The sequence below is a fragment of the Seriola dumerili genome, unplaced genomic scaffold, assembly GCF_002260705.1.
Source record: "Seriola dumerili isolate Sdu_G_001 unplaced genomic scaffold, Sdu_1.0 BDQW01002273.1, whole genome shotgun sequence".
NCBI lineage: Eukaryota > Metazoa > Chordata > Actinopteri > Carangiformes > Carangidae > Seriola > Seriola dumerili.
The window spans coordinates 275,385-300,062 of record NW_019176528.1 but is presented as its reverse complement, the minus strand read 5'-3'; the positions used below and the strand labels follow the sequence as shown (position 1 = coordinate 300,062).

The 24,678-nt window shown below is 39.4% G+C and overlaps 1 protein-coding gene across 1 annotated transcript in view; it reads left to right on the top strand.

Annotated features, from left to right (window-relative positions):
- Positions 1-3,840: 3,840 nt before the first annotated feature.
- Positions 3,841-24,678, top strand: part of LOC111239314 (syntaxin-2-like) — a 31,170-nt gene continuing 10,332 nt past the window's right edge. Inside the window, exon 1 of the mRNA XM_022769161.1 lies at positions 3,841-3,886. The gene's annotated coding sequence lies outside the window, so the exon portion shown is untranslated. The remainder of the gene's footprint in view (positions 3,887-24,678) is intronic.

Sequence of the window (24,678 nt, the reverse complement as noted above, 5' to 3'; positions counted from 1 at the left end):
GGTGTATTTAATACCTGAAATTTACATGGATTTATCCCAAAGAACCACCCAGCCAGTCAATATGCTCCTCTTTGAAGAAGCTATTTCTAAGTTTTGCTATTGCTACATAGCCAGTGTTAGCATTAGCAGCTGTGTACTAAGCAGGCTTGACAAGAGCTTCAGCTGTCATTGTGCTTACAATGCAAGAGATTTAATTCACCATCTGAGAAGCGCTTCTTCAGAGCAGCCTACATACTGACTCAATATCAGACAGTTATGAGACAGTCTGACTGGCTAGCTTGCTAACTTCAGTACAAGACAAAATGTGATAGAAATAAAAGCAAAACAAAAGAGGTTGCTTTCAACTGCTGGAGACAGCTCTTGGTGAGTGAAGGAATGAAGGTTCAAGCTGAACTCACAACATTTCTTTTAGACTGGCAAGTAAACAGCTGTTAATGCTAACGTTACAACTTACAACTAGTTCCTTTAAGAAACTTTTTCTCCTGCAGGTTTCTGAGTCTGTGCACGTTACCCCCCACCTTTCCCCACATCCTCCCTTTTTATCATTCTGTGCTTCAGTTTTACTTCATCCTGATCTGCATGGAAAAACAACAGAGTTAGACTGACAGTTATTGTTCGGAAGAGCGAAGACACAGCAGAAAGAAAGCGAGGGGAGGAGGCAGAGACAGAAACTGAGGGTGAATCAATGAAATAGAGTTCACACTCTGTGATTACTCTCCACTGGAACATGAACGGTGTGTTTTAAATCACTGTTCTCATTGCTTATAGCCCATGGATTTGTGTGTTGAGGTGATGAAGGAGGGTTTTCAGCGCCCAGCAGAGATCCAGCAAAAACCATTCTAGTGACTGAAATGAATATGCCATTAATCTAGAAGAACTACCACTGACAAAAGCAGCAGCAGTAATGTTTAGGGTATCATATTTATTAGTCAACATCTGGTGTAGTCTGATATCAGTTCAAAACTCATCACACTGCATATTAGATCCATACATGTGAAATAAATGGTGTGGCAACAACCTGTAAATAACTTACCAAATGGTGTCTAATCCATATATGGCTCAATTTTATACCTCTTTTTTGATCAATCTAACAAGTCCTCCAATTTAAACAACCATATGGGTCACTCCCTATCTTCGAATATGAGCCATAGGAGTGTACAAGGAGCAGGCATGCTGGACCATGGTTGTCATGGCAACGATACCTGTGTGTTGTCAATTCATCCATCCAATCCAATCTCCTCCTAATGCAGACTTTGTTGCTCCCTTTACACCACCTCACCCGAGTTTTTCCTTTGCTCCCGTCATAACTGCTACGGCCACCAGAGGGATACTAACAATAACACAACCTTTATTTTCTCAGGTATACATTGACTGACCCTTATTTTCAATAAGATTTTATAAAATAACTATGGGTAATAATAAGCTGCTTCCACAGATGACCAATGGGCTTGTTTTTTACAAGTCTCAAAAATCAGTTATTAAAAAAGCACACTACCAAATTTACACACAATTTACTTATTTAGTAAACAAGATACATAGTTGCTTTATGGGAAATGTAGGATTGAGCTCAATAGTAGGGACTGGAAGTCAGGATATCTCAGTCTTTTGACCATTTCTTTTTTTGCAGACTCTGGATTGCATACAACGGCAAGGTAAAGCTCATGCAACTATTTTGCATGAGAGAAATACATTTGGCAGAACACATCATGGCACCCAAACTAACTTTCTGTCTTGTCGTCATTTGTTGTTCATCATATTAAAGAGAACATTTATTTTTAATGTTTCAACAAAGATTCTCTTCAAACTTTAGCGGACCAAGCAGGGGGCAGAGGGTGCCCCAGGCCCATGGTTCTTCCAGTTATGAAGGGGCCCACCTTGGGCCCAATCTGCCTGACTGAACATGCATTTTAGCTGTTGGGCAAAAAATAAAAAGACAGATTTAAACCACATCTGTGTCTGCTGCAGAGCAGAGACGAGCCCCCACCACAGCCAAGATGTTCTCTTCGTATGCAACCCCCACTGCTTCGAGTCGATTTGGCTGCCAGTGTCTGTTTGTCTGCTGTATTTCTGTTTGTTTTTAGTGACAATGAAAGTGTAAAAAGTCCAGATCAGAGCGTTTCTGAAGTCAATTTAAAGGTCCTATATTGTATAAAGTGAGATTTCCATGTCTTTTTTGATTTATAAAGCAAGTCAAGGTGTTATATAAATATTGTTAAAGTATCAAAAGCTCAATCCACAAAGAAATGAATACAACCAGTATTCAAAAACTGTGCCTTAAGACGAGCAATCAGGGCTTCCATAATTTTGTGATGTCACAACTAAACAGTCAGCAACTTCAGCTATTCCCCCAGCATGGCCTAACATCCAACCTTTTGTTGTTGTTGCTGTTGTTGTTGTTGTTGTTGTTGTTTAACTTTATTACATAACAACTCAATACCAGGTGGTCATTTTGTCATTGAGCTTGCAAGCTACAAGACACAGAATTGTTCAGGAAACACTACACAATCATTGGATATCAGGAAGCCAATGTATCTCATTGCACTTGTTGTCTTCCCAATGATAGTAATATTAGAAACCAGTGGCTAAAGTTTAGTTTTTCTTAAATTTTTAGTGTGAATTTGTCCATATGTCTCATCTCAGTGCTGATTAACCATCACTATTTGCATTTACTACAGAGGCTTACCAAGCTACGGCAGTAGGCTACCATATGCGACCATATTATTGCCATGGTTACATAGCTAACAAACTAACTAGTATCAGTTAGTTTCAAATCTGTAATCGGTGTTGAGGATAATGCCTAGATGTCCATCCCCTACGCTGACCTTCAAACCCTTTCTCTATAGGTGGATAACCGGGTTGCATAAACAGACTTTTCACATCGGTGGACTTTTGCAGCCTGTGGTACACAGTATAGGATAGAAAGAGCAAAAAAGAGAAGAGAGGGACATCGATATTCACACTGTTTTGCTGTGTTCCCATGGGTAACTGAGCTGTGCTGCAATTTATCTTCATGTGTCTTTTTTTCTCATCCTTCCTCCTGCCCTCTCTTTGCTTTACGTGATGTTTATGTGTCATTTATCTCCTTCGTCTTTCCTTCTGCACAGCTGTGTTTCCTCATCCACTCCCTTTTCCTCCTCAATTATTTTAATGGTTGTACCTTTTTGTATTCTCTGTGAGTCTTTCTCTCTTACTCTGCCTTCCTGTCTCCCCCTCCCTCCCCCTCTTCCTCTCAGTCCCTCTCTATCTCCTCACTCTCACCAACACCCCCACCAGCAGCCCTCCTGACAAAATGAGCAGATAATGAGACATGCTGTGCCAGGCGTGGACACTGTGTGAACGTCTTCTTCCTGTCTACTCAGCATTTGGGATTATATTCATTGCTAGGCTGCCTCCATGTCCAATACAAATCTAAAACACACACAGAAAGACATGCACCCGCGGTATAAACGGTGTAGCTTTGGAAAATGCCACCATATCCATATATTGACATGACAACAAACATCAGCTGTGAATGACATTTCTACAGAGAAACTGTATTGACTGAGATTTAGTGAGCAGCACAGAATGTGTCTTTCCTATAACAACAAAATAGTTCAATAACAAGAATGAGTAGGTGACCTAGCAGATGTTGGAGTGTGTGTTTGATCAAAGTACAATCGGCTGTGTGTGTTTCTGATGCCAACAGTGACTCTCTCGGGGTCACTAATGCAACTGTTGGACCTGCTCTGTGCTTTACATTTCACACAGGGCAATCATTTACCCAGTGTTTACAACCTTTTTTCACCTTCCCTCTCTTTCTCTCTGTGCTTTCCCTGTGTTACTTTTTCAGTCACCAGTAATGGAACAGTTGTCAGCGGTGGTTCACTGTTTGTGACAGGTCTGTGAGGTGAGTGTTTTGTGTCTCCTATCATTGTCATTGTCAGCTCTCCTCTGCACTAGCAGTCCTTCATATTCAGGTGTGGAAATTCACACCAGCACACTTAGATCTGCTTGTACTCCACCCAGCCACAGACGCACGGGAAGTGGATGATAAATGATTTGTGATATGTGAAAAGCAACTATAGACTGCCTTATGCAACTGTCAACTTGAAGACCGGCAAGCACTTTTTGTCTTGGGGGTAGCCTCGTATTTTTCTTCTCTCTGTCTATTTATTGCATTTTTTCTATCAATTTCTATTTGCAAATATAACCTCTTCGGCTTCCCCTGCTCACCAAACACAAGGGGACTGGGGAAATTATTTCTTGTCTGGGCCAAATGTCTTGTGTACACAAACACTCTCTCTTCACTCTTTCAGACAGCAATGGGAGGTTTTCCAAAGGTATTATCATACATTATCACATCGACTGCAGGGTTGTGAAGATGACACTATTTCACCTCAGCGGTCATGCATGCTTGCATGGATGGATGTCGTATTCTTGAATTCCTTTAAGCTATGTATTTGAGAGTATTGTTTACACTTTAACTGTATAAATTCAGTATCTTGAAATGCAGGTCTGTTCAGGAGAAGGGAGGGTGTTTTATTCTGACCTATCTGTATTAGTAATGCGTGGATCAGCTCTGATGTCAACCGAATCCGCATGTATGCATAAATCATCCACCCACCACCCACCCAAATTAATTATTTTTCCACAATTTAAAGACCCGCACCCAATCACACATTACCATTATTTCTCAGTAGGATATTATGCATGATGATACAGTAACATACTACACGGACGTAGGCTGGTTTTAAATAAGCAAACATTTAATGAAAATAGAAGTTCTCCTTTTTCGGTAAAATGAAAATGGCAAGTTATTTCCATAATAGCCTGAACACAGGCTGACGCTTAAATTCTGAATGTCACTGCTACTTCCCCAACACAAAGTATTTAAAGCAGCTGTTTGTAAGTTTTGCTATTGCTACATAACCAATGTTTGCATAACAGCTGTTAACTTACTAGTCTAAAAGAAACATTGCGAGTTCAGCATCAAACTTCATCCCCTTACTCACCAAGAGCTGTCTCCAGAGGTGGAAATCAGTCCTCTTGTTTTGCTTCTATTCAATAATGAACAATAAAAAATAATGATAATAAATATATAATAACAATAAACAAAAATGTCAACCTGATGATGGCACTAATCAGGGGATCAACAAAGTCACCGGGATTCATCCTTTGGGAACCATGAATCTCTGCATGAAATATCATAGAAATCTAGCTCTGCCTACCTAAAACACAGAAAAGACAATGACATTTCAGGAGAAAAATAGACAGAAAAACAATTCAAAAAACAAATCAACCATACCAACAATAGCAGACAACAGCATTTGACAACATAACCCAACATTACACAAATCACAGCATTTCACAAAACACAACCACATTATTGAAAATATGTAAAAAAACAACAACAAAAAAAAAAAACAGAATACACGTACAGAAAAAGCAGTAAAATTTTAAAACCAAAAAGTAAAAAAAAAACATAACAGCATTTCACAATAACAATAACAATTCAAAACACCAGGAAGCATTAGGGAAAGCATAATGACAAAATAACATTGCAGACAACACAACATATAAATGACATTTCCGAAAAACAATGACACCAGACAACACGTTTATGAGAACAACATGACAGCTTACGTAATAGAAAAAAATAAACACTTCAGAAAAAACACAGTATCTTAGAAAACGCAAAAATGATTTGCAACATTTGGGAAAACAGTAGCTAAATGTGTATTTCCCATACACATTTCAGAAAACACATCCACGCTGCAGAAAATACATCAAAAATTCAGAAAACCCGTTACAGAAAACATGAAATTTTACAAAACAACAATATTTCAGTCAGAGACACTAAATGTCAGAAACTTGAACATTCATAACAAATAGTGATACAGTTAGATCTGGTGGAAAAGGCTGTGCTGTTTGAAGGATCTCTCCATGAATCTGAACAGTGAGAAGAATTCTGCTGCAAGAGCTAATTCCCTGTGATAAACACATCCATGAAGATACATTTTGGGGAAATCAACCATATGAAATATCATAAAGGAGGCTGGGGTGGTGGAGAGAGCGGCAATCAGCAGCCTAACAGTTATAAGACTGTTGGGTTATCATCATGTCTTCGCACTGGCATTAATATGATTGACGATACTCACCACACAGCTGTAAATGAGTCAGTCATTGTATACTGGAAATAGCTCGTGCCAAATAGCCGATACAAACCCAACTTCAGCGCTCTGCCTGAACTAACGCTATGCTTCATTTCAGTCAGACACACTTAACATCAAGGACGTGACCATTTATAGCAAATGGTTATACAGTTAGATTTGGTGGAAAAGCCTCAGTTTTGCTCTGTCTGCTATTTGAGGGAGCTCTCAATGAGTCCAAGCAACGATGAGGATCCTGCTGAGAGAGCTAATCCCCCAAAACTAAATTATTGCTCAATATTTGTTAATCACTATTAACTGGTGTACGTAAAGACAACCAAAATAACAATGCCACTGAAATCTTTCATCCTGAGGCATTAGTAATACATAAATGATCATATCATGTTGGCAGATGTTTGGTCTTGTGGATCTTTTGTTTATCAGTTCATCTGGTTGCCTTTTCACTATCCATTAAATATAGCTGTTATTATTGTTCACTTTTGTACATGGTTGCAGACTCTCTCTCCGCCTTACTTGCATTTCAGTCTAATTCATTTGCCAAAAAAAGAGACAAAGCACACAATAAACAAAGTTAAAGATGAAGTTGACTGATAGCATTATTATTATTTTCAAATTTTCTATAGATATTGTGGCAATATCACTATTGTGTATTCTTTTGGCCACGATAATTGTGTTGTGAAAATTTGATATTGTGACAGCCCTAGTCTGAACTATAGTGTACACTTCTTCTTATCTAAGATGAAACTCAAATTAACATACAGCAAGATACAAATGGTATCTTGATATAAGGGAAATGTTCTAAACAAAATGTCTCTAAACAACAATGCAGCCATAGTTATGTTACTGGCATTGCCACCGAAACACATCCTGTACTGGGCCAAAACATGCAATGTCACTGGCAACGAATGAAAGCACGAGCAGCACGAGAAGCTCCGCAGCGTGATGGCCAGTCAAAATCTGATGAATAGGGCTCTGACGATCACAGTCTGAAATAAACACAGGAAAACTCAGCGGCTGTCCTGGCATCAGAACTGACGGCTGTTTTAAAAACCACAATGGACAGCGGGCAGCAGAAGACATGCAGTGCAACACGCCCTAAGCAAGAAGAATTCTCAGAGAACGCAACATTTCATGAAACACGACATCACAGAAAACAAAACAGCATTTCACAAGTTTGTGTTTCGAATATATACAGTACTCTATTACATTACCAAAATGTTGTACCAAACGCCATCTACACGTTAGAGAAAACACAATCACATCTGAGAAACCAAGATGACATTTCACAGAAGACACATTTCATAAATCACAACATCTCAGAAACAAGAAAAAAGTTTTTCAATTTGGAAGACGGTGATTGTGATTGACAGGCATGATGTTGCCAAGTAGAGGACACAATACCTTCTTATCATCAGAAACCATCAGCAGCTGCCGGAACAGAAGAAAAAATGACAAGGTTTGCAACTCTTTCTGTTTCTCAGCAGTTTGCATACTGCTTTCATTGACAACTATGAAGCATGTTATATAAGCTATTCAAATGCTAGAAGGTCACATAGTCAAAAATATTTATAAACCTGTTGGTGATGATTGGAAAATACATATGGTACATCATATGGCAAGGTATTCAGACATGTGACCACTCCATTACTGAAATCTGCATACAGTAAATGACATGCTGTTCCACCCTCGTCAACGTCAAGGCCCACTTGTAGTTGCTATGCATTTGTGGCTGCTGAGGGAGATGTGACGCAGGGAAAAGTATGAGGCCAGTACATTCACCCTTGGAGGGTTGTTTAGTCAATGCAGCATGAGCACACAGTATACACCTATACATCTATGAATCACACCTTTTTTCATTCCAGGGCTGTGGGGTTCAAGCTGGGTGAATGTAAATGTATACAATGAAAAAACTGGTACCAGTTACCGGTATCATTACCTCTGCCAATGAGGTTCTGTTTTCACCTGTGTCTGTCTGTCTGTTTGTTTTTTATCACTTTCCTTAATATTGCAAGACAGGGCGTTTTTCAGCATTTTTTATTAAAAGCAGGCATGTTTATGGTGTTGACATCTATGAGTTTGAGATCCAGATCTGGTAGAAGAAAATGTCTGGCCTTGCTGGAGGTATGTGCTATTTCTAGTTCATTCAAGACCTCCTCCAATGAAAATCAAGTTTTTAACCTTGTTAATATTTCCATATTGTGTTTTTTATATATATTATTTAATACTAGACATTTCATGAGCGAAATAAGCACATCATCAACGCCATGAATGCATATTTCCAGCTTGGAAATGTAGTGAACCAATGACATTCTCCTAAAAACGGATTCAGACAACCTGGGATTCATATGTCATATAACCTAAGGAACCAATCCTGTGAACTTGTGGGGGTGGAGGGCAGGCAAAATAAACCAGAAACCTTGTCAGTAAAGAGAGTGAGAATATTCATTAGCACAACCACTAACACTGTGTCAGCCACTGCCAGTTACAAGCTAACAAACAACATAGACAAAAAAAACATTCAAATTGAACTGTTCTGATATATCTCTTAATAACAACAACACACTGCTTATCTGAGTCTGGGTCTGACAGAGGCTCAGGCATGTGGCTGAGTCTCTCCAGTGTTTCCTCCACTAACCATCTTGTTAAGCACTGCTCTTTCACCTGTCAACCTAGCACAAGTAGTGCTGGTGGGCGGGGAACAAGGCCAGGTCCAGAATTGAGGAAGTAAGCATAGATGTGCTTCCAGCCCTAGTTTTCCTTTTTTTTCACTTTTTAAAACATGTTCAACAAAATATTAATCATAGCAGAGTATTTTTACATAGTTTAAAACATGTCTGGAGAGGAAGGTATATTTGCCCCTTTGCCCTTAATTTTATCTGTCACATTTGGAAACAATTTAAAACTTCAAACCAGTTGATTTGAAACAAAAGTGGTGTCTGATAGGAGCATAATGATGCATTCGTCATAACTGGTTTCCGCGTGTGTGTGTGTGTGTGTGTGTGTGTGTGTGTGTGTGTGTGTGTGTGTGTGTGTGTGTTGTGTGTGTGTGTGTGTCTTTAGTCTCTCTTACCTGTTCCACCTGTGATGCATGTCCACGATGTCGTTTTTTTTTAAATAAAATGTTTCAGAGTTCATATACAGTGAAGTTCAGGTTTCTCTTCTTTACTTCATACTTGTCTTTAGTGAGTCTGTTGTGACTCTGAGTTTTGTTGTCCAAAGCAAACTGCAAACTGAACAGCTCTAACACAGATGACTCCACATACAGTGACATAGAGTTCTATTGATGATGTCATAAATGTAGGACCCTGAGTTCCATTCTAAAGGCTGCTGGAGGGTTCTGATACAGAACACTGAGTTCTATGGCAAACGATACAAATCTGAGTTTTTTTGAGAGATGAGGGACAACATGTGACAGACACACAGAGTCAATGATCAGCTGTGGATACGGTCAGATATTTCCTTAGCACATAATAATGCATCATATATATGGGCTGCATGTCTGTCAGTTTCTCCTTGAGGTCTGTTTGATCTTGAGAAAAACACATAACATGACTTAATTATGGTTCTGATGCCCTTTAAGTGGCCACACTTCAACACAGCAGTAGTTATGGTAGCCTATGAACCATGCTCAAGTGGCAACAGACACACATGTTCACACATACACACAGACACGCACACACTCACACACACACTTGACATGCCTGCAGCTTTGAGAAGCACATGCACTGATGCAGAAAATTGGCAGGAGCGTGAGAGGTTTGTTCTGATATGATCTATGAGATGAAGCAGTGAAGCTTGTCACTCCATAAAATCTAATATGACAGCACCATCTCTAACCATCTCTAATCCATTAATCACACAGAAACACTCTCGCACAAACGCGCGCTGGTGATACACCCAAACATGAACCTCCACATAAACAAAGAGACACACATACATTTACTCAAGTGAGACGTCACATCAATTGAACTGGAACTGTACCTTTACCTGGAAAAAAATGAGTTTTCTATATAGCATAATTAATCTGGCCTCTTACATAGTCTGTTGAAACAAGGCCCCATAACCTTTTGTTTGTTTCTTTGTTTTGTCTAATCTCTGCTCCATACAAAGGCTAGCGCCCTATTCACTGTCAATAAAAAGCAACTACAACGTTCAGTGCAGAGCTTAACTGTGAAATACAACTTAATTTGCAGGACTTTATTGCATAACTAACCCAAATCCTTCTACCAACACAAGCCTACAGTCATATTAAATTATGCAAATATCTCATCTCTAATTCCAAATGGGCATTTGTTTGCTGTAAAGAACCAAATGTGAGTTCAGATTGAATTAGAAGCATCAGTCAGAGGTGGCACGGGTTGCTCGCAAACCCAACAGGAAGTACACAAAGAGACAGAAAAAGACACTGATTCAGCGTAGATTGTGTAACTTGAGGCGAAGACGTGTCCCTCTGGATTGAAAACGTTTCTGCTTGAGCAACAGATTTTCGCTTCTCCCGAGCTCCATGGAAGTACAGACACGAATGGGAAGTAGCCTTAAACAGATCCTGCGGGAGGGCTAACGCAGGCTACATCTGCAGGTTGGTGGGTGTTTGCATCGCTTGCCAAACAGACGCTGGTGCGCTCCATAAGCCTTGTTCAGGGCCAGTGCACGATGGATATCACAACCACCAGCTTATAGGAGAAATGACTGTCATTAAGTTTTTTTTTTGTCAGCTGCCACATGGGGAGGTGTTGAGCCATGGATTTTTCACTTAACTGAAAAGGTTGGGGCTGTAATTCAGAGGGGTTAAAGTCCCGCTGTCTGTCAAGCAGTGGACAAGCTTAGAAAGGATGTCCTCCACTTATGGAGAAGTACTGCAACATTTCATTCTGCTGCAATGGCAGAACTGAAACCTGCTGAGTGTAGAAGTATGCACTGTTGATAATTACTCAAGTGACTGCATCTCAAATTGGGACTGTAAAAATGAGTAAGTTTCATGCTTATGCAACAGAGTTGGTTTTGTTTTTGAAAGAATGAATCAGCACGGCAAACTGAAGTTTCATCCGCTGCTGCTTCACAATCTAACACAAGTGAATATCTCAAGAAATAAGATGCAAAACTTCACCTTCAAAGAACCAGCTTCAAAAATTTGGATTTCCGAGGATCTGAATTTTTGCCTTTCTATGGAGCAGCTTACCTTTTCAATTAGGGTGTGGTTTGACAAACGCCACTGCTCAACAGAGGAAGCAGCCGGGTAGAACTGTGCACCCTGCCTCAACAGTCACGTTGAGCTGTGAGCTGACTATGGTATGAGACCTGTATTTGCTGTAAAAGAAATACACAGACACTTGCAGAGATGCGGCAAGTGGGTCAGCATCCGACCTCCTTCCCCTCTGAGGGAAAACACTTGAGACAATCAAAACAAAAAGTACTTATTTTCACTGCAATATGTACCAAATGGAATACTGCTGGACTGCTATACAGATAACAGATAAACCCCTGGTTATAATCTGGTTATCTCACCTCTCATAAACTACCAGGGTGCAGGAAGCTGACAATGGGGAGCGGGGGACTGAGCACTCGGCCTATGTGTTTTTGTATTCTGATGCTGCCTGTAGAGTTCAGAATGGCTACGTGACTTCACAAAGTTGCAGGGTTGCGAGGGTGCGTAGAGGTGATGAATGTGACAGCCTTTGAAAATGCAGTCCTTCCATTTGCACCAGCATATCACAATATGAGACAGAGAGCAGTCAGAAAAAAAGATACACAGTCAACATAACGTCTCTTATTATGCAGTGATTGCTCATCGTCATGCAAGAGGGGAAGTCTGTAATACCTGCCATGTTGATCTATGAGTGTGACATCGCTAGCGTCATAGGAGAAAATATTTTTCCATTTGCTAGTGCTGTGAAACCGAAAATCAGCTTATGATGAATTTTTTTTTCTCCAAATGGGGGAGCAGCACAGAGTTGCATTATTACAGCTCGGGAATGGGACTTGACTTTTACAAACTTATTTGGCGAACAGTGGGATTGCGATGGGTTTATCAGTAATTGTGGTCTGACCTGTAAAATGCGGTCGCGCACAGATGCGGTGTCCCACAACTGTCTCAAGCTTCAGCCTCCATTTTCAACACAACTTTGTCTGGACTGATCGAGGCTTTTGAATTTTTGGCTTTGAGATGAAAAAAATAATAAATAAATAAACAGTTAAGTCAGTAACTGGAAGTACCCAGCAATCTGTCCAGTTTTCAACAATCCCACAGAAGTCTGATAATTCACAATCTGCCACTAGTGTGAAGTATTTGTGTGTGAGTGTATGTGCATGAGTGTACTGGGATACAGTACAGTTACTGCCAAAAAAAAGCATACTCCAGTTAAAGTACTACAAGTAGGGCTGGCTGAAAATTCAATATTACCATTTACTGCCTTTTAGAGCAATCATATCATGATATCATGTTTCTGTTTTTATCATATTCTGTTCCCCAAATTAAGGATTCCATTTTAATTCTCATTAAAAACTAACACAATTGGTCACTGCAGTGATTGTATTATATACACCAAACACCATAAGACATTTCATATGTGATTTTGCATACATTTACCATATCCATCTTTAACAGAAAATATTCTTATTAATATTATGATAATGATTCCATCCGTATTGACCCATGCTACAACATAAGAAGGACGACAATCAGTCAAACCGTTTAGCTGCTAATGGAGGTTCAGCTTCTCCTTAATCAGCTGATTACCAGGATGGTGTGGAGACAAAGAGACACAAACACAATTTTTTATTTTGATTTTGCATCTATCTCTTCACTCTACTGACAGCACCGTCCTCTGATCTCTCTCTTTCCAACGTTCAGTTCAACTAATCATCCTGCGTTCCGTGAGATGGTTTATTTCAGGTTGCACTTTGTACTGAAGGAAGGAGATTGGGGGAATAGGGTCTCTCATGCTGATGCCAGGCAGGATCCTGGTGGCTCAATTTTGGGGGCACTTGCTGCAGGCAATGTCAGAGCCAACTCCGACATAAGGAGAGTTACAAAGTTCAAGACGTGATAAGACGAAAGTATGAAAAAGTCTCCAAAGTCCTAAACTGGGGAAAATGTTTCAATTCTGAAATAAATATTGACCAAAATTCACAACTGTGCGTCAAATTTTAAGTCCAAATTGAAGATGACACCTAGTTATTTTCTACTGCTGACTGTTTTCTTTATTAAGCAATTACAGTAATGGTTTAGCCTGTGAAAAGTCAGAAAATAGAGAAAAATGCCCATTTTTATTCCCCTGAGCCGAAAGAGACGCCTTCAAATTGCTTGTTTTGGCAGAACAACATTTCCACACCCAAAGACATCCAATTTACAATGAAATACAACAGAGAAAAGCAGCAAATTGTCACATTTGAGAAGCTGGAACCAGTGGATGTTTGGCATTTTTTGACTTCCACTATCACCTCTAAGCAGGATTCTCCTGTATCCTGAGAAAGCTTCAGAGTGTGAACAGATTTCTTGTTGGAAAAAGTCTGCTGCAGCTGCACGGAGCAGATGCCAGAAGGTGGTTATGTTTGCCGTGGCAGCACCATGATAAGCACCAGCTCCATCTTACCAAGGGGCTGGTAAGATGAAGACGGAGACCCCCGGAGCCTGGATTGGCCAGAGCGCACTTGACTCAGCAGAGAGGTGCTGGCAAGCGAGAGACGCTGCAGCTGTAGTATTTGCAACTAACCGGTTACATAATGTGGAATAATATCCCAAGCTATGGGAAATTTCCAATTTTTCCTTCTGAAATTTCATGCGTGTCATACAATTTAAACAAGTTTGGGTTAGTTATTTTTTAATCAAGTCTTCATTTCCACTTATTAGCAGATTTCTGAAGAGTTAAGAGGCTACAGATATGCTTGTCAGAATCTATCCTCATGAGTGATACGGTTTGAGTGTGTGTGTGCGTGTGTATGTGTGTCACAATGTGGTTTAGTGTGTGATGAGTTGTGTGTGTGTGTGTGTGTGTAGTGTGTGTGTGTGTGTGTGTGTGTGTGTGTGTGTGTGTGTGTGTGTGTGCAGGCGGCTATGACTATACTCTGGTATACTGTATAATCCTTCAGAAAATGTTTTGTTACTGACTGACGTCTCCCTCCAGTGCTCCAATAATAGTCTCTGTTTCTCTCCTTGTGTGACCCCTCGTCTGACTCCCTCTGTTCAGAGGCTGTTTGTTTGAGTCAGAAACGATGGGCAACAATGTCGGTGTCCTTTTTGATTTATTCTGGAAAAATGCAGAACAACATCCAGGCAAGAGCCACATGAGCACGGCTGAAGCATTGCAACCATCTGTATAGGTCAAGTAGGTCCCATAAAAAAAGAAAAAGCCTGTCTTCCACTATCCTGCAAGGGGAACAAAGATCATCTGAAATCATGTTGGGCTTGTTCATATCTTCCCTTTTCCCTCAGTTTACTTCCTTCACTGTTGGTGTCATCTTACCTTAAAGACGGACTCAGTCACATTAATTTGTGTGCTTCCGACAACTGACTAATTTCTTGTGTATTTGCCAAACTCCCTGAAATGTTCCTCACCTGAAGACAGAGGAAGTTAATCTCTTCTTCCTTTACCTTCTCTATTTGAATTCCTCTGGCACTTCCTCTGACTCAGACACAAAGACTACAGGCAAATTGGATTGTAAACATGTTCAAAGCCCTGTCACTCAGCAAAGCTGGGTTGCTCTGAAGTTAGCAAGGAGTCTCACTGGCTTTAATTCTGCCCCAACTCCACCTCACACCCTGAATATTACAGGTTTGATGTTTAGCCTCTCCACTGAAAATAAAGTTTTCTCATCCATCTGAAATCCAGTGTGTCTGCCCCCTAATGCCATCTATATGCAAGACGAACACAAACAAAGCTACATTTGCATGGGAGCAGAAGAATAAACTTCCCTTTTTATCATTCCATGAACCACAGTTTGCTGTGATTGAACAGAGGGGATGTCAAATGTAAATAGACTAAAATCACAGCAAACTAGATCACATGTGTGTAATATTTTTCCTTTTGATTGCAGCTCCTCCATTTTTGGTTCCACTCTCACAGTCTCTGTGGATATAGACGGGTTTTCCTGTTCATAGATCAAGTATGCACATGCAGCAGTAGAAAACACCTGGACCATGTTACAATAGCTTAAACACTCTTTCACTATTCAGACATAAAGCTGCTTGCTGTAACCTCTGGAATTACTGCTTAGAGGAGAATTTTTATGTGGCAAGCAACGTCCCATTGCATACCTTTCTTTTCATACCACGCCGCCTTTGATAGACATCTGGCAACTCTGGCAACGATACTTTATTCCAGTGACAAATGAGGCGATTCACAAACGGCTTGTGTGTTTCCAAAAACATCAACTCACATCATGGGTTAAACTTATATCAGACACTGGATAAATGCCTGATGTGTTGTATTAATGCAAAAACTCATAGGCCACTAGAGAGGACTACGGCCTCAATACAGGATTTAATCGTTATAATTGATCAGCTGCACAAGGTCATGAAAAGAAATGTATCATTTATTTATTTATTTTTTATTTTGGGAAAATTGTAAGTATATATACAATGTGAGACATTTTTCCTTCAAAGCGCCTAGTCTGCTCCTCTATCAGCGGTCACCGATTCCCACACAGAGGTGTAGCACAGAGCCATAGCAATATTTATTCAACAGCCTTCAACACACAGTAAAAGTGTGAACTGTCTCACCTTAAAACTGGAGTTTATTCCCTCACTTCTCAGCTTTCATCAAATCTATATCTCTGGCCAGATCACTGGAGCTAACGGCTAATTCTGAACTCTGGGCTAACAGGCAGGTTTCCCTCTTGAGATGAAAAACATTTTCCACTCGTTACTTTTGCCAATTGTTCAGCTTTAAGTTTGAATCATTTTTTGCCCCATGCCTGTACGAACATCTCGCTGATGACATTGTTTGCAAATCCAACTACATGTGTCAATTTGTGGTTGCAAATAAGTAACTTTTGCAAATCAAAATCTTTCAGTTCCAGGTTGATCACAGTCCAGTGGGCAGGATATCGTATATGCTCTTCCTAATTGATACCCTTCAAGAAATGAACTAAATCCAGAATAAAGTCCATTAGCAACTACCTAGAACTGAAGTGTTGTCAATTTGAAACTTGATTCCATCTGACAAAGATCATTTCTGAGAAAATTAAATATTGTTTTGTTTTCAAGTTTTAAATCTTAAGTTTCTGTCACGATTTTTATTCACCTGTGATGTTGCTCCACCTGTGAATTGCTTTTCGGATGTTTTGTGCATCAATTTGTGGCTCACACAGAGTTGTTTTTAATCCCTGTCACAGTCTAGACAATCCACATATGCAGGCTCATTTTATGTCATTCAGTCTCACAGACTCCTCTGGGTAAAATAAATGATGAAACAACGCACCTATACTGAGAAAAATCCCACATAAATATTTAAATTAAAAAAAAAAAAAAATTAAATAAAAAATCCTTTGCCATCTCACTTTTAAGTATGACTTCCCATTGTTTTGATTTTGTTTCACCCTGGCACCTGTTCAACACATAAATCCGTAAAACACAACAAGACATCAAGACATTGGACTCTAACTACATGGAAATTGTATGTTGAAGTCATAATCCAACGTTGGCTAATTGACATTGTGGCATTTGGAAGACATTTAGCAGATGTCGGGCTTCGCTCATTGACTTGAATGTCGGTGTTTTATATGTCAAGATGGCGTTGGCATGAGAGATTTGGAAGTCGTATTTTGTTTACTTAACAACAAAACCAACAAAATATCGACGTCAGCTGTTGTCTGTATACCGCATCAAGTTGACGTTGGCTTTAGATGTTATTATCCTGACACTGAATTTTTGGTCACCTGACATCACAACCTACATTCAACCAAATATCAGCATCGACATTGGTGGCCAGATACGTGCCTGCAGGGACAGGATAGTGGTATTGGTACAGATTTGAATGTGGTCAGCAGCCAAGGAGTCACCAGTCACACTGTGTTTACGTAGTGTTTTAATTTGGAGTATGGTACATTGCTTAATTTGCATCTTATACATACATTTTCTCTTGCTCTTAGCCTGGTAAACAGCCCCAGGCCATCAGGCATAGACCGCAGTATGGCTCTTTCTGTTAACTGAGATGGACTGTACAAGGTAGTCCTCAGTTATTGATTCTTCCAGTAGTTTGAAACTAAAGTTTAAGCTCTCATAAATAAAGCAGATCAGCAGTGCCTAATATTTGTATTCCTGCGTTTGCCTCCTAGGCTTTCTTTCTGCTCCGAGGGCCTCAGAGGCTAATATTTTTTTAAAATGCCATTATTCTTCAAACTCGCCAAACCTTTCTCAAGAGAGAGAGAGAGAGCTCCAGTATGCTCGTTTCCATAATAAAAGTAAGAGTTTTTATTTTTAAAATTGCTGTTCTCTTTAAGAACTGCATGTTTGTATGAGTAGAATACAAATGAGTATTATTCTGCTTTATCTTCACCTAACCACCTCACTGCCCTTACCATTCATCATGAGGACATATGTGGCGAAGAATGACAAGTGCAGGGCCCACACCTGCTCAAGACCTGGGAGGTGGACGATCTGCCAAAAGTGGGTGGGAATACGTTGAAACACTTCTCTGAGATTCTTCTCCATGCTTTCACATCATCGGTTGTAAAGGAAGTTGGTGGAATGCAGATTCCTCTGTCTCTCTCTGTCCCTTTCTCCCCTAAATGAGTTCCCTTTTCATTTTTTATTTGTCCAGTTTCAGTTGTTTCTGTCTGCCTTTGCCTGTGTCATTTCACTATGGGCACAATGAATAAAAGATGGGCGACCGGTCAAAGGACAGGCAGAAATGATTAAACGGACAAGTCATGATGGTGCAGGAATGGAGGGTGATGCGAAAGGTGAAAAGATACGATCAACAGGATATTTATTTCAGATGTATCCATATCAGAGTATATGTCAGCCTTTGAAACCTATTGATTATATTGATCATATTTTTGGTGTCTTTGTCAAGCACTTAATTTTTTAATTTTTTTTTTGAAAAGTGCTCTATAAACACAGATTATTATTATCATTATCATAATTATTATCATTATTAGAAAAAAATTATTGTAGCACATAAATTGTAAAGATATATATCTGGTCATTTAGAAACAGTGTTGCCATTATCTAGTCGGTCCACCAGAGAGTACCGACAAGTTGATGAATGTTGATCTTTCTGTCAGTCAGTCCACCACCCTGACTTTTTCTCTAGTGCCACCATGAGGTTTAGTTGACATTTGCGGCTCTGCAACTGTGAGATGGATTGGCATGTAATTTGGAACAAACATTTATGTCCACTTCAGGATGAATTGTAGTCACTATGGTGGGCCCCCTGACTTTTCATCTAGCACCATCAAGTGACAACTTTAATTTGTCCAGTACTTTTGGTTTATGTCCGAATATCTGTGACATAAATGACATTCTCATCAGCCGCAGCTGTACTTTGTGTTTAAGAGCTAATAAGCAAACGTTAGTATGCTAACAAGCTAAACCAATAGGGTGAAAATAATAAACATATACCTGCTTGACATTAGCGTCTTAGCATTGTCCCTGTAAACATGTTGTTAGGATGGTGGCATCAGCATTTAACTAAGCACAACCTCATAGAGCTGCTGAAAGTAGCCTTTAGTTGTGTTCAACTGTAAAAACAAACAAACAAAAAAAACCTCCTTGCTTACTGCAGGTACATTTATTTATTTACCAGATTTTGAATGATTTTACAGCTGCATTTCTGATTCACCTGTCCAACGCCCAACTAAACACAGTATATGGTGGTCAGAGTTGTTTAAAAAAAAAAAAAAAACTGAAGGGAATGTTTACATCAAAAATGGCTATTGGCCAGTATATCCATAACATATATTTTTCAGCTCTCAAAAACAATATCAATATCGGCATTAAAATTACAACATCAGTCTTTCCTCTACAGGTTAACTTGTATATTTTCAGAGCTAATGCAGTCACTCTGCAATGTGGGTTAAAAGTAGGAGTGCAAGATAACTGACAGAACAGGAAAGTCGCAAAAACAATACTTTGCTTTGCTGCACAAACTTTCTCTATAACACATCCGTTTTTTCTTGTGAAATTGAAAGGCTTCTAATAATTATTCAAATAAAACAATCTGAGAGGGGAAAGGTCCTTTGTTGATTGGCTCACAGCTCACACATGCACAAGACACACAGACAGTGCAAACTGTGATCAGAGGTCATACAGTGACTGGACATTATTTCCTTCTAAGAAGTGCCAAGCCAGAAAGGTGGGAGAGCTAGATATGGATTAGAATCATGAAGCAACATTAGAGGGTAATCCTCGCCAAGAGGTGAGAGCAGAGAGAGGGGTGGAAAGCAAAATTAGCTTCTCATCCCTCACAGGTAATCAGGGTGTCACTTCAGGCATTCTTTAGTGCCAAGGTTACCTGTGACTGATCCGAGACGCAGCCACCTCACCAGGCTGCTTTGAGACTGAGCTGATCCAGCGTGTTTAACATTCCACAGAAAGCTGTGGGAGTGATTTGGAGCCGGAAGACAATGGAAGCCTGATGCGGTTTCAGAGGGAGGCAAACTCAGTTTCAATCAGCATCACATAACAAAAGTAAACAATTGCAATTACAGTAATTAGTGTTGGTTAAACTTCAGCTTTGCCACACTTACCTGAAAATAGAATTGTTGTACGTCGGAGGAGTTCAAACTCCTCACACAAGACTGCCATCTAGAGTTCAAGTCCCCCCACCCCTGGACTGGAAATCTTTCTCTGAATGTCTTTTCATTCCTGTGAGCAATATCAAATCAAAGAATATTTACATTTATAAATAATAAATCTGTGTTGTTGTTCATTGACTTTCCTAAAATAGGAAAACTGACTCGGTATATTTTTAGGCTTCCATCCACCTCTCCACCATTTCTCATTTCCAGTCTTTTCTACTCCCCTTTTCAGCGCTGCCATGGCTGTGATCGGTGAAGCTCCCAGGAGTCGATGAGGTTCATCTGCTGGGAACTTAGCCTGTCAGTGTCAGTCAGTCTTGAATATCAGAGGAGCCTTGAGCCACAGTTCATGGCTTACTGTAATCATTTGCCCTCAGATGAAAATGGGAAATGGTGCTTAAAGCCAGCAGTTTCTCCAGAAGCAACTAAAAAAAAAAAAAAAGGATCAATCTTGCTTTTTGACTAACCATACAGAGGTAGAAGGCTGTACCACTGGGCAAACATGAAACTGCACCTGTTTGAGGTTGTCAGTTAATCAGTAAGTTTCTCAATCAGAGACAGTTGCTTTTAATAATAAGATTTGAGAACAGCATGTCCTCTGAGGTTTCATCAGCTGAAAGTTTAAAGCTCCCTGGTGTGTTAGTCTGTCACACTGTGATTTAGAGCTCAAATCTGTCCATGTATAATTGATTTGTGAATGATTTTTTTCTGCAAAAGGAGCTTAACAACTGCTGTTCATTGCCAGTTTTTTTTTGTAACACTCACAATCTGTCCATGTTCAGATTAACAAGACTGGGCATTTTGCTATCTGCAGACATCTACAGTAGGTTTACTGTAACTACTTTAAGTCTGTGAAAACTCCGCTTTGCATTCACAAAATACATATGTTTATAGATAAATTGATTGGTGGATTAGTCAAGTAACAGAAAGTCATTCAGTTGCCACTGTTTCCTGTCTCTCAAAAGTAAATATTTGTTGGTTTTCCTAGGGGTCTATTATTGTAAACTGGTGGACTTTTGGTTTGATATGTCATCTCAGGCTCTATAGACAAAAAAGATGAATCGACTAGTCCATGAGGAAATAATGGTTGCAGCTTTAACTTACCATATACACTTTTGTAATTAACACATTTTAGTCTTTGGAGTCATGAGTGAGGGTTTGCTCCCTTCCAAAGAAAGAAAAAGTTCTGAATTCTGCATCTTTTCAGTGTGTAGGTCAGATTTGAAAAAGAAAGAGGCAGAAGATGATTAAACCATCGATCCAGATCCAGGACGCCAGGAAACTCCCCAAAAAACACTGATCTTCAACAGGTTCTTGATTTTCATTTGATCATTTCCCTCATGATGCTTCTCCTTTTTTCTTTCTTTACTTGATGTTCCTCTCCCATGATTTTGTTGAGTGAAGCAAACAAAGAAAAAAAGAGGCACATGATGACATTCATAACCTTGTGATGTAAAATAACTCACGTTGAGTCATTCCTCTTCATTTCCTTCATAATCATACTCCTCTTGGTTTATTCCATTGCTATTTGTCATTTGAAGCCTTCAGCTGCTATACATTCTGATAAATTATGGGATCTTTTCATGTTGAGCTGAGATGGAAGAAAAGCTATTCTAGAGTGTCCCTTCAATTTCCCTCTGAAACGAAAATGAAAGCACAAAAATGTCTGCAGTTTTGTGCTAAAGATGAAATCATGAGCCATTTACATAAATGGTGCTGGCAGCTTGTTATGAAAGGTAATGAAACTGTTGAAGCCAGATTGCCTGAGAGAAAACATTGAATGTAAAAGCGACTTTCAGTAACAAAGCCGGCGCGAGCCAATGCACCTTTCTGGAGTGATGTGTGTACCTTTTACAGTAGCAGCCAAAAACACTTAACAATTATTATTAAATTAGTGGTAGCAAGAGTAGCAGTGTTATTTGTCTCAATGTATGATCTCAGACATATAAAACAGGTACTAGTATCAACATGGGGCTGCAACTAAGGATTATTTTAATTACAATTTCATCCATTCATATATTCTAAATTAACTGATAATTCCTTTGGTCTATAAAAATGACAGGAAATTGAGAAAACCATCACAACCAGTGAAATAGATGAAGAATAACAACCTTCATCTTTGTCCGACAGGTAAACATCAAGGCTGTTGACATCTGCCTTTGCCCTCCAGCGTGTCTGGGAGACTCGGGCCAGTGAAACATTTTACTGATTTATTTTTCTGTTCACGGCATGTGACCGTATAACTTGTAGTCAGACTCCTTTGACATTCACATCACATTCAGATAGAGTGAATACAGAGACCTTGTGAGGTGGCCTTGCTTTTGTAATCTAGACTGTATATCTCCTTTAACAGGAAATGGGTAAGGACAAGACCTGAAACTTCATTGTGCATATTTTAAAAGCAGCTATTTAGTGCAGGAAGTTATCTCGGAAACTTCAAGTGGAATAGAGACTTTTTTTTTTCAGCTGAGTGGGCTTCCCAAGTTTCTGGATAAAACTGATCCTAAAATTGATCGTGGCTGAATGAGTAGCAGTGCTTTATATTCAGCTTGAAGAGTTCTTCAGTTAAGTTGAGATGAACCTCGAGAAAAACTTCATTATCACATTTGGGGGTTAGGAGAGGCAGAGAGGAGTGTCACTGTTGTTGGTAGCAATCTGTCTATGTAAATGAAGTGATAGAGTTGGCCTGAAGGAAAGAGAGAGAGCTGCTCTGGAGTCACTGTTATTTTAACTTTTTTTTTTTTTTTTTTAGGTGTCCAAGAACAAGAACTTCATGCTTGTATGTGTGTCTATACAACCTCAATTTCCTGCGTGTCAGTGATTTTGTGCACCGCCGTGCGTGCAATTTAATCCACAAAACACACAATTACAAGAGTGACAGAGAAGTTAATGAACAGTGTTGTGCTTCTGTGAAGGACTCCCAAGGGGAGACCTGTTAAGCATTAAAAGCAATCAAATAGTTTTGTTTAATGTATGCCATCAAGTGATAATGGATGTGTGGTGAGATGTAGCAATGCTCATTACCGTCCAACACCGCATAAAGTGGAGATTGTAGTTTCAATCAATGCATCTATCAAACTCATAATACCTCACTTCAGGCCAATATCCTGTTTGATGACTGGACAGGGCGACATGAGTGCAATGAAAGTGGAGATTTAAATGGAGATTTGCCTTTTGTCTGGTTTAATGGTCGTCAAAGTCTTTCCTCTTTTGCTCAATGCGGCTGTAATCGGTATTTTTATGATAACAATACGACATATGTGAAATGGGTCATTCATAGTACTACTTTGTGGAGTAGTCATTTTCAGCTCATTGTTTAGCTGTACACTTTGCAACTTTAACATTTTGTTTCACCCTCACCGCTCTCATAGTGACACACAGGGAAGCTGTTTTTTAACTGAAACACCAAAAACCCACTGTACTCACAGTGACTAGCTGGTGAGCATAGTGGGCCGTTTTAGCAGTTAAAGAGCCAGATATTTCTCCAAGGCGTTGGTAGAGACCAAAAACAGAGCTAAAAGAGAGTCAAAAAAATACTTATTGTATGTTTAAGTAACTGACAGTGTTGGGCAGTAATGCATCACATATTAATATGTCATAGTTATGCGATTACTTTTTCAGTATTGCAGTTTAAAATCCAGTATTTACATTATACTTTATAATCAGTAATGCTCCTTTACTTCAAAATTTTGGGGGTTTGCATATTCGCTGTGTTAAAAATTTTATAGCGAGAGGGTTAATATCAGTTTAGTCTCTCTTGACAGACTGCTCCATTAGCTCTGTGCAAGACCTGGAGGCAGAGGAAGACAAGTACCACTAGAGAAGACGTGAAACTCTTAATAACTGAAACGTCATATTTACAAGGTGTCTTCTTAGCTTGCTCGCTAACGTTAGCCACTGGTGAGCCTGTGAATTACCTGGAGTCAAAGGTGGAGGGTGTGGTGACCTTGCAGCCTCACCAGGGCTGACGTTATGGTCACTAAATACCTCCAAAATGTTGACTGACCACTTGTTAAACTGTTGTATTTAATAAAATAGAAGGCATGCTATGTTTTTTATATGTATATGTATATATTTTTATATGTTACTTTCTTATAAAGTAATATTAGTAACTGATCGCAAGTTTCGGTAACTTGTTCAACACTGGTAATTGAGTATGTGAAAGCAGGAAAAAATAACCTTTAAAAGTCCTAAATGGCGTCGATGTGAATGCTGCCTCAACACACGTTACTGTATATGACCAGGCTAATTAGAGAATCTACTGTGCCAAGTGTGTAAGTGTAGACGGGTGAAAGTAATTAAAGAAATCTGTTCAGGATACACATCGCCCTCCTCCTTCCTTCCCACATTTATCCTGATGCATTTCTGAGATGTTCTTCGTAGGCGAAGCCAAGATGAAACTGTGTAATGACTTCTCAAGTAATTAATTAGTACTGATTAATTACTGATTAAGAGTTAATTCATATATTTAAACAATATTTACAGTCAATTAACAAGCTCATATCTTGTGACAGATAACATTCTTAATAAAACAAGTGACGAAGTAAAACAGGAATAAAATGTTCAGTAACATTATGCCATTTTGCAATTATATTTAACCTGTTGTTATCCTGTTGTCTGGTTAAAAAATACCAGATTTATTCATTTATTATTGAACATAATTGAAAAGAAATACTTGACTCTCCTTCACTTTGTAGTTTCATGGTGTAATTTATTTTTTGTTTTTTCTGCGGAGAAGATCAAACAGCAAAGCCCTGTTCCATGTTTCTTCTTTTTTTGCTGACATTTA